Below are 13,425 nucleotides of genomic sequence, written 5' to 3'. Positions count from 1 at the left end.
CATACATTTCTCTCATTTCACATTTTTTAAATAAATGAGACTATATTTTGTCTAATGACTACCAGAACAACTATCTGGAAACTGTGACTTCATTATATGTGAGAGAGTATTTTAGGAGATACAGATGTATATTTAGATGGAGATATAAATACATAGCATATATACACAATATTTAATCAGACACAGGAAATGTCGGATAGCTCCAGAGTGGTACACCCTATGTTCTGAGCTGCTCCGAAATGCAGTTCCTTTTTTTTTTTTTTTTAACATCTTTATTGGAGTATACTTGCTTTACAGTGGTGTGTTAGTTTCTGCTTTATAACAAAGTGAATCAGTTATACATATACACATGTTCCCATATCACTTCCCTCTTGCGTCTCCCTCCCTCCCACCCTCCCTATCCCACCCCTCTAGGTGGTCACAAAGCACCCAGCTGATCTCCCTGTGCTATGTGGCTGCTTCCCACTAGCTATCTGTTCTAATGGGAGTTCTCTGGGCACAAAGGGCACTATTTTCTGTAATGAGATTAGAAGAAAGGATTTGCTAATAATTGCTTCTATAGCAACTAAAAATCTTGGAATCCCACCTTTCAGCATTTTGAAAATCTTAAAGGGGATGTTGTCAGTAACAAAAAAATTGAAGACTGATTATGTATTTAAATTAATGATTCTTTAAATTCATCTTTTAAATTGATTCATGCTTCTCAGAAAATAAAATATGCTAATCCGTATATCCTTTTTCCACTGCGTAGGGCAACTATATCTAAAAACAAAAATACTATCATTTTACTTTCCTTTACTATATTCCTCCACAACCTGTGTTGTACTTTGATATTTTCTTTTCATTCTGCTAGTGAGATATATATCCATATATGTACGTATACATATATGTTTATATACACATAATATTTAGATTTTAGATATTTGCATTATGCAGGGCAATCCATAAAATGGATAGATGCTTAATTTTAATACCATTGAATACAATTTTCATAATTTTATACTTTAATTATTTTTGGAAGCACAAACCAGAAAGGGTAAAGCAAACTTGAAATGGAAAAAGATGACCAAGCTGGCATTTTGCATTTCAGACTTTATATTTGGACTACTCAGTGGGACAGATTATAATAACAAAATTTTGCTTTTGCAGGGAGGTCAATCTTTGCTTCTGCATTGCCTCATCTCTTTTAATCCCATCCAGTTTATTTTTCATCTCAGAAACTATATTTTTCATCTCTAGGAACTCAATTTGGGTTATTTTTATATCCTCTGTATGTCTATTTAAGATGTTGACGCTTTCCTTTAAACTTTTTGAACCTATGAAAATTAGTTATAATAACTGTTTGAATGTCTTTGTTTACTGATTGTACCCTTTTTCAGTTTGTTTTCATTAATTAATTTTTCTCCTTGTTATGGGTTATATTTTCCTTCGTCTTTGCATCCCTAGTAATTCTAGATTGCATGTCAGATATTGTGAATTTTACTTTACTGGTTGCAGGGCGTATTTGTATTTTTGTAAATATTTGTAACTTTGCTCAAAGAGGTAGTTAAGAAATAGTTTGATCATTTTGAGGCTTCCTTGTAAGCCTTATTAGGCTGCAAGTGAAACAATTTAGTCTAGGGCTAATTTGGTCCCACTACTAAGCCTATACCCATTGAATACTCTGTGTACTGAATACTCTAGTTGATGCTGCATGTATTAAATTATATCAAAACATATTTGTATAATCTTAAAGCAATAAATGCAACACATAAAAATATAAAAAATTTTAAAAATTAACTTTTATTAAATAAAACAAAAATGTTTTCTTCTAGTAATTGTAGTATTTTAACATATTTAAATACTGCATCCCTATGAAATTCATTTTGTTAATAAATATGAAAAGAGAATCCACCTTTATTTTTCACAGGTGACCAGGGACTTGTTCAAACACTAACATTTAACTGTATTACACAAAACATTATGCCACTGGTTTTTATGGGTTATCATTATAATTAACAGCTTTATACAACCGTTGTCTTGTGCTGTTTGTTGTTCAATGTCTAAAAGTATTGTTTAATGTATATATATTTTTTTACTTTTAGCAGTTTAAGCCAGGAGAGTAAATCCAGTTCCTGTTACTCCATCCTGTCCAGAAGCACAGGTCTTAAGTGAAATTTAATACCAAAGGAACAGTTCCAAATTTTACAACGGATCTATCACTGGTTGTTAGCATATCTTCCCACACCCAAGACACCAAGATACCTTCTACTCACTGTTAAAGCTTTATGATGAGCAAAACTTCCACCACTGTGCTTCCTTAGCATGTGAGTATATTTTTAACTTACTGGTTATATATATTCTCTAATTATCCATTATTTTGTCCTTCTTTTTGATTAGATATTGATATCCACATTTTTTTTCTAATAGCTCACAGAAATTTCTCTCATTAACAACACCAATAGAAATAACAATAAAAATCGCCTTGGGGGACCAAATTTATATCACATTATCAAGTTTTTATTTTGCTCCCATAAAACTTCTGCAAAATACAACCACTGTCTATCATCAGTATCATTAGAACAAAACCAAGTCATTCTAATCTCAAAAGCACAATATTTTATTTAACTTAATAAATTTCACATTATAAAAATTTTCTCATAGCATCATCCTTAATTCCTCAGTATTCACTAATACTGGGGGATTTTTCTTTCAGTTATTTGAGACTAAGGATGATTTTATTCATCTCTACAACCTGGTATATATATATGTACAATGTTTGTCAAAAGGTGGATATTCAAAAACATTCTTGACTAAATTATGGTAATTCATGTGATCAGTTCTGCAGTTCTTAAAACTTTAAATTACTTGTTAATTCTAAGAGAAAGTCAGATAATTTTTAGAAGGATTTCCAAACCATGCTAAAGTGTCAGCCTTCATTTCCTTGTGTGAGGGAAACAGGAGAGAAATAGATGGTTTTAAAGTTCTCCAAGCTTCTGTGTCCTTTATACATCCACAATTTTAATCCTTATCATTTTCAAGATTTGCTAAATTATTTGAGGTGATCCATTCTCTTATTAAAGTTACATATTTTATGTCACATACTGAGCATATGAACAAATAACTTACTGATAAATGACAATGCCCATAACATCAGGTTAATCTGATTTCCATGAAATGAGCTATAACTTCAAGAATATTAATTCATCTAATAAGGGTGATGATTTACATAATGTTGCCTAAAATATTTCTCTTGATTATTTAAGAGAGTTTTCCTAGGGGAAAATAGCTGGGAAGTCTATAGAAAAAAAAAATGACAACCATGATTAATTTAATTCCAGTCTAAAGGACTCCATATATAATGTATTTGAGAAAACCAAGTCACTATTATAGATTCCGATAAATGGTTGTATATCTGAGATATTTTTAATGTAACCCAAATTATAAGAAATAGTTTTTTGGTATAGAAGCAACCACTCTTTTACCTAAAGGAAAATATAAAATCTGAGTTCATTGAAAATTTGCCTCATTGCCCTCTGTTAGTTTGTGCCTGCCCCATCCTTAGGGGCCCAGTTAAGGACTATTCTATCATCCATACATCAGAAGAGAATGTCTGTGTTCTATGTTGATAGTCAGTCTAAACAAATATTTATACAGTTGAGATCAGAGATATAAAATGTCAGTTCCAAATCCACCCATGATGGCACATATACCAGACAGATGACAAAGGTTATAAAGGCCTGTGAAATACTTGAAACATATTTTGCAACCCTTGAAAGAATTCAAGTTGGAGATTAGCAGAAACCAGGCTCAGTTCTGTCCATAATCCCCTTTATCTGTCTTCTAGCCAACAATATGAAAACCTGAAGCCAAGCTGACAAATAGAGTGTGAAGGGCCTTCTACTGCATTTAAGAAAAAACTGAGACTTGCTATAGGTAGAAATTATTTTTCTATTACTATTATTGTTGATGTTGTTGTTATTCATAGAAATAATGAAAAAAAAACCCTAAATAACATTATTCTGCTGGATTCTTTACTATATGCAACACAATAAATTAACTCGCTTCATATTACACTGGGCATATAACATGAAAACATGTGCAGAGAACAGAAATCAGTATCTGTACAGACAAATGCCCCTGTGATAGAGAAATCTATTATTTTAAGTCCAGACAATTAGATCTATTAAGGTGTAAGAGTGTTTCAGTACAGTCCTGATAAAAGTAAACCTTAAAAGTAAATCGAAAAAAAAAAAGGAAAACTGATGCCAGTTAGATACAAAATATAAGATTATGCTATGTATATGGGACAGGATAGAACTCTGAATGCACTCACATGTAGGGAAAGCAATATTAGTGACAAATCAACTAATGTCCTTATTGAGCATAGACGTTCCAAGAAGGGTGAAGAGTACTGTATATTAGATGTAAGACTCATAATATTCAAGTTAGTTGTAAAAGAAACAAGGTAAATGCTTTCAGTCAATAGGATAGGCTGAACTGATATTGAGAATCCTTTCTTGCAATCTGAACACACAGTTTGTTATACTTGTGTTTTCTTTTATATGTTGCTTTTACATGTAGAACACATAAAAAGAAAATGAACAAGCTTACAAAAAATGGGGGGGGATCCCCAGTCTCAGGATTTAAGGAGAAAAAACAAATTCAACATTAGAATAGTGAGGAGGAGTTGAAACCAAGAAATTCAAGGGGGCCCTGGAAATAATAAGCCTTGTTTTTGAGGGCTGGCTTTAAATATCTGTTGTCTTATCAGAAAACAGGTAGATGCTGTTGTCTTATCAGAAAACAGGTAGATGCTGGAAAACAATAGAATAAAATCTTCAAAGTACTGAGCACATATAGCTGTCCAAATTAAAATTCTACACCTCATTTTAAAAAACTACTCAAGAACAAGAAGTAAAGAAATTTTCATTCATAGACAAAGAGGAATTACCACCCACAAACTGTAACAACAACAACAACAAAATGACTAAAGCAGTAGCAGCAGCTATTGGAATTGTCTGAAGGCATTAAAAAATATTCTGATGCCTGAAGCCAATACTTGGAGATTTTTTTTTTTTTAACCAGTGATCTAGGCGGTGTTTCAATAATGGGAGCTTTAAAAAGTTCTCACATAATTCTCATGTGTTTTAGGCAAGATTGGAGACCATTGTACAAAGAATGTTCTTCAGTAAGAAAGAAAATAAGCATAATAAAAAGAAGTAGGAAGGTGCACTGAACAGTGACCAGCAAAGAAATTTGTAATGTTGGAATGAATCTGAATAACGGTTGAGTGTAAAAAATAATAGCCAATGGGGGTATGTACAAAGTAAAACTAAAACACTAGATAATATACTGAAATACTGGAGATCAGATTTAAAATTTGAGGGGTCCGTGAACCGCTTAGGAGGAAGATGAGATAATTAGTTTTAGACTTTTTCAAGTTAGAAATATATGTCAAATTTTTCAGAAAACACTAAAAATGAAGACTTCATATATGATTCATAAAAAGGTAGACCATAAAAAGAGAATGAAAAATGTGTTTAAACGAAGTTAGTACCGGGAGGGATAAAACATGGAAAAATAAAGGAGAAATAGATCAATAATCACAATACATTTGATCACAGAGACAATAAAAATAAATTTAAAAATTCCAGTTTATGCTGCTTACAAAAGACATATATAAACTATTTTTAAGATGCAATGCAATACTTCACTCGAAATAATTAATTATATACATGATAAATGATTTTTAAGATTACATATTTGGCATGATGACATGTCTACAAATTTTTAAAACTCAAAGCAATCATGTGTTTTTCATGGATTCATTTGCATATAGTAAAAAGTTCAAGCATGGATTCAAAGTATTTATATTCAATTCATGATACCAGTTATCTAAGAAGAGGAAAAATGGGACTGAAATGAGAATAGAGAGGAGAGAAAAGAAATGTGTGTGTATCTGTGTGTTTGTGTGTGTGTGTGTGAACACACGTACAGCAAATGTGTGCTTCTTTCACAGCATGATTCACTGTATTCCATCACAATATTAATAAGATTTCACACAATATGGGCATCTCTGCAGAAATTAAAATTGTCCCATGCTTATGTGTATTGGGCAATGAGCTCACCTTACTATTTCCATCCATTCTTCAATTAAAATCTAGAAATGTGAATGGGCTGTTAGAATTTAGTTAGTGAGCCAATTATCTTTACAGAACATGCTAGTTATGCACAGCTTTTCCTTGGCTTAACTATGTTTTAAAATAGCAGGCATTCATTTTACGTCTTTAATTGATGGCTATCACACACAATTAGTTTGAAATTTCTTATCAATATGCTTGAAATATACTTGGTTGAATCATTGGAGTAATCTTTTTTGAACTTACCCAAAAGTATGTGTTTAGCCTTCCTAAACACAGTGGCACATTTCCAAGTACAAAGTAGTTGCATTAGAATTATTCCTAATATGAAGACATTCAATATTTGTGGCAACAAATTTTCTCTTGAAAACTTAGCTTCCAGATGGAAGAAAAATAAGGGTAGAAATGTATTTAAAGGCAAATTTGAAGATGAGAAATCAAAATTCACATTCCATAGTGAAAGAAAAAGGGTTAGTAATTACAGAGAGAAAGGCAAATACAATGCAAAAATTATTGGAACATATTTTGCTCAATTACAAACAAACTTACATGCTAAGTTGTAGCTTCCATTATTGCACCAATTTGTAGCATATTTTAATATTTTCATTTTGAAAGGAAAATTTTAAAAAGTCATCTATTGTTTTTTTAGAAAGTATCTAGAGTGGTTGAAGTGAAATAACTTTCAGAAAATGTGTTAAAATGGGGCTACAAAAGACTTAGGAGGACATAAGCTTGGTTCTTATTATGGACAGTTTGCAGATCAGCCATGGGGATACACATTATTTCCAATTTAAAATGAATGATGATTCTATATACATATATATGCATCTTATCATATTGATTATAAACCAAGTAAAATCTCATGAAATCTAAGTATGTTTGAAAAACTTAAACCTATTTTTATGTTTTTCCAAACACTAGAAAATGAAAGCAATTTCTGTTGTTTGTCATTTTCTTTTGGACTCTCTTGGCTTCCTGAAAATGATTATGTCAAGATATTGGAGAAATATTCATAGGAAGCAACAGAGGCCATGAGAATAGAGACCTACACTGCTTCCTCATTAGAAAAAATAAAATAAAAATTCCTGTCTATCCATTTCAAATTACACTCAGGGATGCTTATAATATAGAATTTGAAAGTTGAATACATACTAGTTGTCAAGTAGTCAGCCCCGTTGATTATTCATGCATTCCCTCCTAAGTATGTTGTTCTTAGAATTCAGAGGGGTCCTTTAATCACACCCCCCATCTTGACCACTCACATCTCCAGATTTTCCTACTTCACGGCATATTGGTGTTTAACTTATTAAACAAATATTTGTTGAACAATTACTATGCATGCTAAGCAAAGGGGATCAAAGATGAATGAATATTCATTTGTCTTTAAGGAGACACAGTCTACTGGAGAGAGGCAGAACTGTGAACAGATGACTGCATAAAGAGGCAAAGTCAAGTCTTATTTATTCAGAGGAAGAAGTCCCCGTGATCAAGCAACAAGTAAAATCATTTCAGTGTGCAAGACGTGGATTTGTGATTGAAAATGCACAAGCATATTTATTATCCATCATAGATGATCACCTATTATAATCAGGGAGATTTCTTAATGGCACAGCATCTAGAGGAGGACGTCATGCATGAACCTGTCATATTCAGAAAGTAAGGAAGTGGCACAGTGGGAACAATTCAGGAAAGTAAATAAAGATGACAGTAGGTTTTAAATCTACTTTACCTGTTCTTACTATTATTAATCTATTTGGGCAAGTGGTAGTTTTCATTGATGTTAGCATTTTTTCATCCACGACTTGAAATCAGACATTAAATATTAATATTATAAAAATATTACAAATGGAATTCATTCACAAATTTATAAAAATAGATCAGCACCAGAGACCTATTTATTGGAAACAAAGTAGGTAGAACAATGAAACTCATTTATAGTTCCTCCTCAACCAAAGTGGACAGAAGTTTTATATGTAGAGGTCAATCCTGGGCCAGAGGCTATTTAATATTTTCATCAAGTCTAGGATGATAGAAAAGCATGTGGATTTAGTCATTTACAGTTCTCTTTAGTTGATAAGACTGATTAATACTTTGTCAAGATCAAAATTCAACATGACCGTAATATGACCTTGACAAATTGGAGAAGTGGTTTAAAACAATGCAATTTAATAAGTCTAAGGGTCAGGTATGGGCTTTAGAGGGATTGGGAAGGAAATGGAAATTATAATAATGTAGGTGATACCATGCCAGTGAGAATGCATTTGTGTGTGTAATATAATATGTAACAAATAATATTGAGTATGACTTGAGTCAAGAATATAGCAATAGCTTTTATTTTTTTCTCTCTCTCACCATGGCATAGTGCTTACTCACTCACAAATATTTCTAATACATTTCCTCAAAATTTCATCATTAAATCCTGTATCCCTGCTGATAAAAGTAATTCTAAGATATATAAATGAAGAGAAGGGTATAAAGGTACAAATAAGTGGGTGAATATTCATGAAATTACTTTGTATTGTGCTTTACAAATACGATTTATGCATTTATCTTGTTACTAACACATTCATTCATTCATTCATTCAGCAATCATTACATATTTATAGAACTTCTACTAGGTCCCAGGCACTGCATTAGGTGCTGGTAATACAAGGTGTGGAAAAGCAAGCATTGTCCATATTTCTTAGAGCCTGCAGTCTAAAGAAGAATTACTAATTGTAGTAAATATAGACAGGGTACTGTGAGCCATGGAACAGGGAGCCTTTCTCACCTGGAAGGATGAGGAAAGGCATCCCTTGTGAAATGTCTTCTTAACTGAACTATGACATAGGTAGCCTAAGGGGACAAGGGAGTAAAGGAGTAAGTATTTCTTGCAAAGGGGAAAGCAAGTGTTAAGAATTTGAGCTTCAAAAAAGGAATGCTTCACGTTGATATTACAGTCTCAACAAATACAATTAAATTTCTGGTTGTTAATACATTGCATAAAAGTGGAGGAGTGGATTTCTGCCCCAATTAGGGCATATAGTTAGGATTAGAAATGTGCTCTGTGATATCAGTGACTTTAACATTGCAGTGAGACTGGGAGAAAAAAACGTACAAAGAGGCTATCCTCTGGACCCAATGGCACTGATGTACATCAAGGCTTTTGCTGAAGTAGAAAACCTGCTATTGATATTGAGATGCTCTTGAATGAAACAATGACTTCAAATAAGAGTTCCAAACTGAAACTCAGAAAGACCACCAATCTGACATGACTTAAATTTGAACTGCTTCTCAGATAGGCAATTTATACTTTGGGGTAAATGGAAACTGGGCTTGGTTTCACTCATGATATCAATGACATTTTGCTATTAAATTTGGTTTAATACTTTCATTTTACAAATCCCTAACTTCAGAAACTCTCTAAGGGAAAGTAAGGGGAAAAGGATAGGACTAACTTGTTTAGTTACATTACCTTGAATTTTACATTTAAATTGAGCTGCGCTATCTCCACCAATGCTTGACTAGAAGCCTGCACAGTGAGTAGTTGTAATGGAGGAGATTGGCTCATTTTAATGGCCACATCTGATGGATCTCAAAGAAATTCAGGTAAAACAACTCTCTGCATAGTTCATAGTCAATTATTTATACTTACAGAAAAATGCCAAAGCCTAGAAAACTTTAAATGGTGGATAATCGGCAACATTCACATTTTTCCTTGAGGTTTTCAGGATCGTACAAACACATTTAGGCTTTGAAAGACACGTTTTGGAACTTTACTGGAGGTATTCTAAGAAATACCTTCATGTTAAAACAATCTCCAAATATTTTAGGAATAACTAGTATCTCTCCGTAAATAATTTATGCCTTAATTAATTATTATCATTGTTAGAAATTAATACTGAAGTATTTCAGAAAAATGACATATTAAGAATGTGACACTGCTTCCATGTCATATAAGAGCATGAGGATATCTCTATTATGAAACTTACTGCATTTTGCTACAACGTTTTTGTCTATCTTCTCTTCCAGATTACAAGCTTCTTAAAAAATAGACTGTGCACAGATCTAACCTTCTGGCCTACATTTGCAGCACTGGAGACTACTATTGAAATATTAATTCAAAGGATATTTTAGAAAACATTATAGACAGAACTCTACCATAAAAGAGCATATATAAATATAGCATATTTTCTGATGTTATTGAATCATCTTAAATATTGGTTAATGCAAATTTCAATCTCTAAGGCACTTCTACAACATACCTGAAAAATGATCGTCATCTTGTACTTGAATGTCCTCACTGAGAAAGAAATTGCCAACTCAAAATCAGTTTGTTTCATTTTTAGGAAGCTCGAATTGTTAGAAAACTCACTCTTAAAATAAGTTAAAATCTCTCTTCCTCAACTTCTATGCATTTTCTTGGTTTTTAAATTAGGGGCAACTTGATCTTTTTTTGATTTGACAGCTCTAACATAGCTAAAGCTGGCGTTCAGGTCCTTTGCCCACTTACCTACTCTTCATAATTATTTTATTAAAAGAAATATATTGTGGTATAATATAAAAAATATACTAACTTGAATGTCCACTTTAATGAATTTTGACAAATGTAAATATTTTGTAACTCTGTTTCCATCAAGGTAGACAATTTTCCTATTACCCCCCTTTGCAGTTTTCCCTTTCCTCTTTGCAGTCACTCTCTACTCCATATTTGATACAGGCAACTGCTGATATGTTTTCTGTCGCCATAGATTCATTTTTCCTTTTCTAGAAAGTCATATAAACAGAAACATAAAGTACATACTCTTGTGTGTCTAGCTTTTTTCTCAGCATAGTGTTTCTGAGATTCATCCTTGTTGCATTCCTCATAATTCTATCCTTCTACTGCTGTATGATATGACATTGTATGGATAGACCACAACTGGTTCACCCATATAAATCTTGTTGGAGATTTTCTGATGATGGCCATTCTGACCGGTGTGAGGTGATACCTCAATGTAGTTTTGATTTGCATTTCTCTAATGATTAGTGATGTTGAGCATCCTTTCATGTGTTTGCTGGCAATCTGTATATCTTCTTTGGAGAAATGTCCATTTAGGTCTTTTGCCCATTTTTAGCTTGGGTTGTTTGTTTCTTTGATATTGAGCTGCATGAGCTGCTTCTAAATTGGGGAGATAAATCCTTTGTCAGTTGCTTCATTTGCAAATATTTTCTCCCATTCTGAGGGTTGTCTTTTCGTCTTGTTTATGGTTTCCTTTGCTGTGCAAAAGCTTTTAAGTTTCATTAGGTCGCATTTGTTTATTTTTGTTTTTATTTCCATTTGTCTAGGAGGTGGGTCCGAAAGGATCTTGCTGTGATTTATGTCATAGAGTGTTCTGCATATGTTTTCCTCTAGGAGTTTGATAGTGTCTGGCTTTACATTTAGGACTTTAATCCATTTTGAGTTTATTTTTGTGTATGGTGTCAGGGAGTGTTCTAATTTCATACTTTTACATGTACCTGTCCAGTTTTCCCAGCACCACTTATTGAAGAGGCTGTCTTTTCTCCACTGTATATTCTTGCCTCCTTTATCAAAGATAAGGTGACCATATGTGTGTGGGGTTATCTCTGGGCTTTCTATCCTGTTCCATTGATCTATATTTCTGTTTTTGTGCCAGTACCATGTAAATGCTGGAGAGGGTGTGGAGAAAAGGGAACCCTATTGCACTGTTGGTGGGGATGTAAATTGATACAGCCACCATGGAGAACTGTATGGAGGTTCCTTGAAAAACTAAAAATAGAACTACCATATGACCCCGCAATCCCAGTACTGGGCCTATACCCTGAGAAAACCATAATTCAAAAAGAGTCATGTACCAAAATGTTCACTGCAGCTCTATTTACAATGGCCAGGACATGGAAGCAACGTAAGTGTCCATCATCGGATGAATGGATAAAGAAGTTGTGGCACATATATACAATGGAATATTACTCAGCCATAAAAAGAAACAAAATTGATGTATTTGTAGTGAGGTGGATGGACCTAGAGTCTGTCATACAGAGTGAAGTAAGTCAGAAAGAGAAAAACAAATACCGTATGCTAACACATATATATGGAATCTAAGAAAAAAAAAAAAAGGTCATGAAGAACCTAGAGGTAAGATGGGAATAAAGACACAGACCTACTAGAGAATGGACTTGAGGATATGGGGAGGGGGAAGGGTAAGCTGTGACAAAGTGAGAGAGTGACATGGACATATATACACTAGCAAACGTTAAATAGATAGCTAGTGGGAAGCAGCCGCATAGCACAGGAAAATCAGCTTGGTGCTTTGTGACCACCTAGAGGGGCGGGATAGGGAGGGTGGGAGGGAGGGAGACGCAAGAGGGATGAGATATGGGAACATATGTATATGTATAACTGATTCACTTTGTTATAAAGCAGAAACTAACACACCACTGTAAAGCAATTATACTCCAATAAAGATGTTTAAAAAAAAATCTTGGATATTGTGGTCATATCCAGTTTTACCTATTATGAATAATGGTGTTACACATTTTTGTGAACAAATTTGTGTGACCTAAGACTTCATATCTCTTGGATAAGTATGAACTATTAGGTAATTGCTTGGTCATATGTAAATGTATATTTAACTTTAAAGCTTTCATGCTACAAGCCCATTAACAATGTATTCATGTTTCTCTAGGTCCACACCAAAACTTGATATTAACAGTTTTTTAAATTTTAGACATTATAGTGGTACGTAGTGGTATCTCATCATAATTATAATTTGTACGTCTTTGATGGAGCAATCTCTAATATATATAAATAATATATAGTTAATATATATGTTGTATACAATATATGTAAATATTTTAATTAATTTTTTGGAGTATAGTTGATTTACAATGTTGTGTTAGTTTCTGCTGTACAGCAAAGTGAGTCTGTTATACATATATCCACTCTTTTTTAGTTTCTATTCCCATATAGGTCATTACAGAGTACTGAATAGAGTTCCCTGTGCTATACAGTAGGTTCTTATTAGTTACCTATTTTATATGTAATAGTGTGTGTATATATATATAAAATGTAATTAGGCACTTAAAAATAAAAGGAAGACATGCAAATAGCCAATAGGCATATATTCATGGATACATATACTTTACATTTATATATATAAAACATATCCATAAATATATTTTTGCCATTTTCTCCCATTGGATTGTCTTTTTATTTTTGAAGTGTAAAAATTCTTTAATCTGTATATGAGTTCTTTGCCAGATATTGATATTGCAAACCTTTTCCAAGTTTGATCTTTCCTGTTGATTTTCTTAATTTTGATTT

The 13,425-nt window shown here is 32.9% G+C and overlaps 1 long non-coding RNA gene across 3 annotated transcripts in view; it reads left to right on the top strand.

The window, feature by feature from the left end:
* LOC308609961 overlaps positions 1 to 11,320 on the top strand; it is a 186,036-nt gene extending 174,716 nt beyond the window's left edge. The window contains exons 4-6 of one of the 3 annotated variants that reach the window (XR_014014373.1): positions 2,085 to 2,306; positions 7,511 to 7,778; positions 10,134 to 11,320. This is a non-coding gene — a long non-coding RNA (uncharacterized lncRNA). Of the gene's footprint in view, positions 1 to 2,084; positions 2,307 to 7,510; positions 8,444 to 10,133 lie in introns of those variants that run through there. The other 2 variants (XR_014014374.1, XR_014014375.1) reach the window with 2 other exon arrangements.
* Positions 11,321 to 13,425: the final 2,105 nt, after the last annotated feature.

This window comes from Mesoplodon bidens (genome assembly GCF_964165515.1).
Source record: "Mesoplodon bidens genome assembly, contig: HAP1_SCAFFOLD_206, whole genome shotgun sequence".
Classification (NCBI taxonomy): Eukaryota; Metazoa; Chordata; class Mammalia; order Artiodactyla; family Ziphiidae; genus Mesoplodon; species Mesoplodon bidens.
Note: the sequence above shows the minus strand (reverse complement) of the source record. Positions and strands in the feature narration are given on the sequence as shown.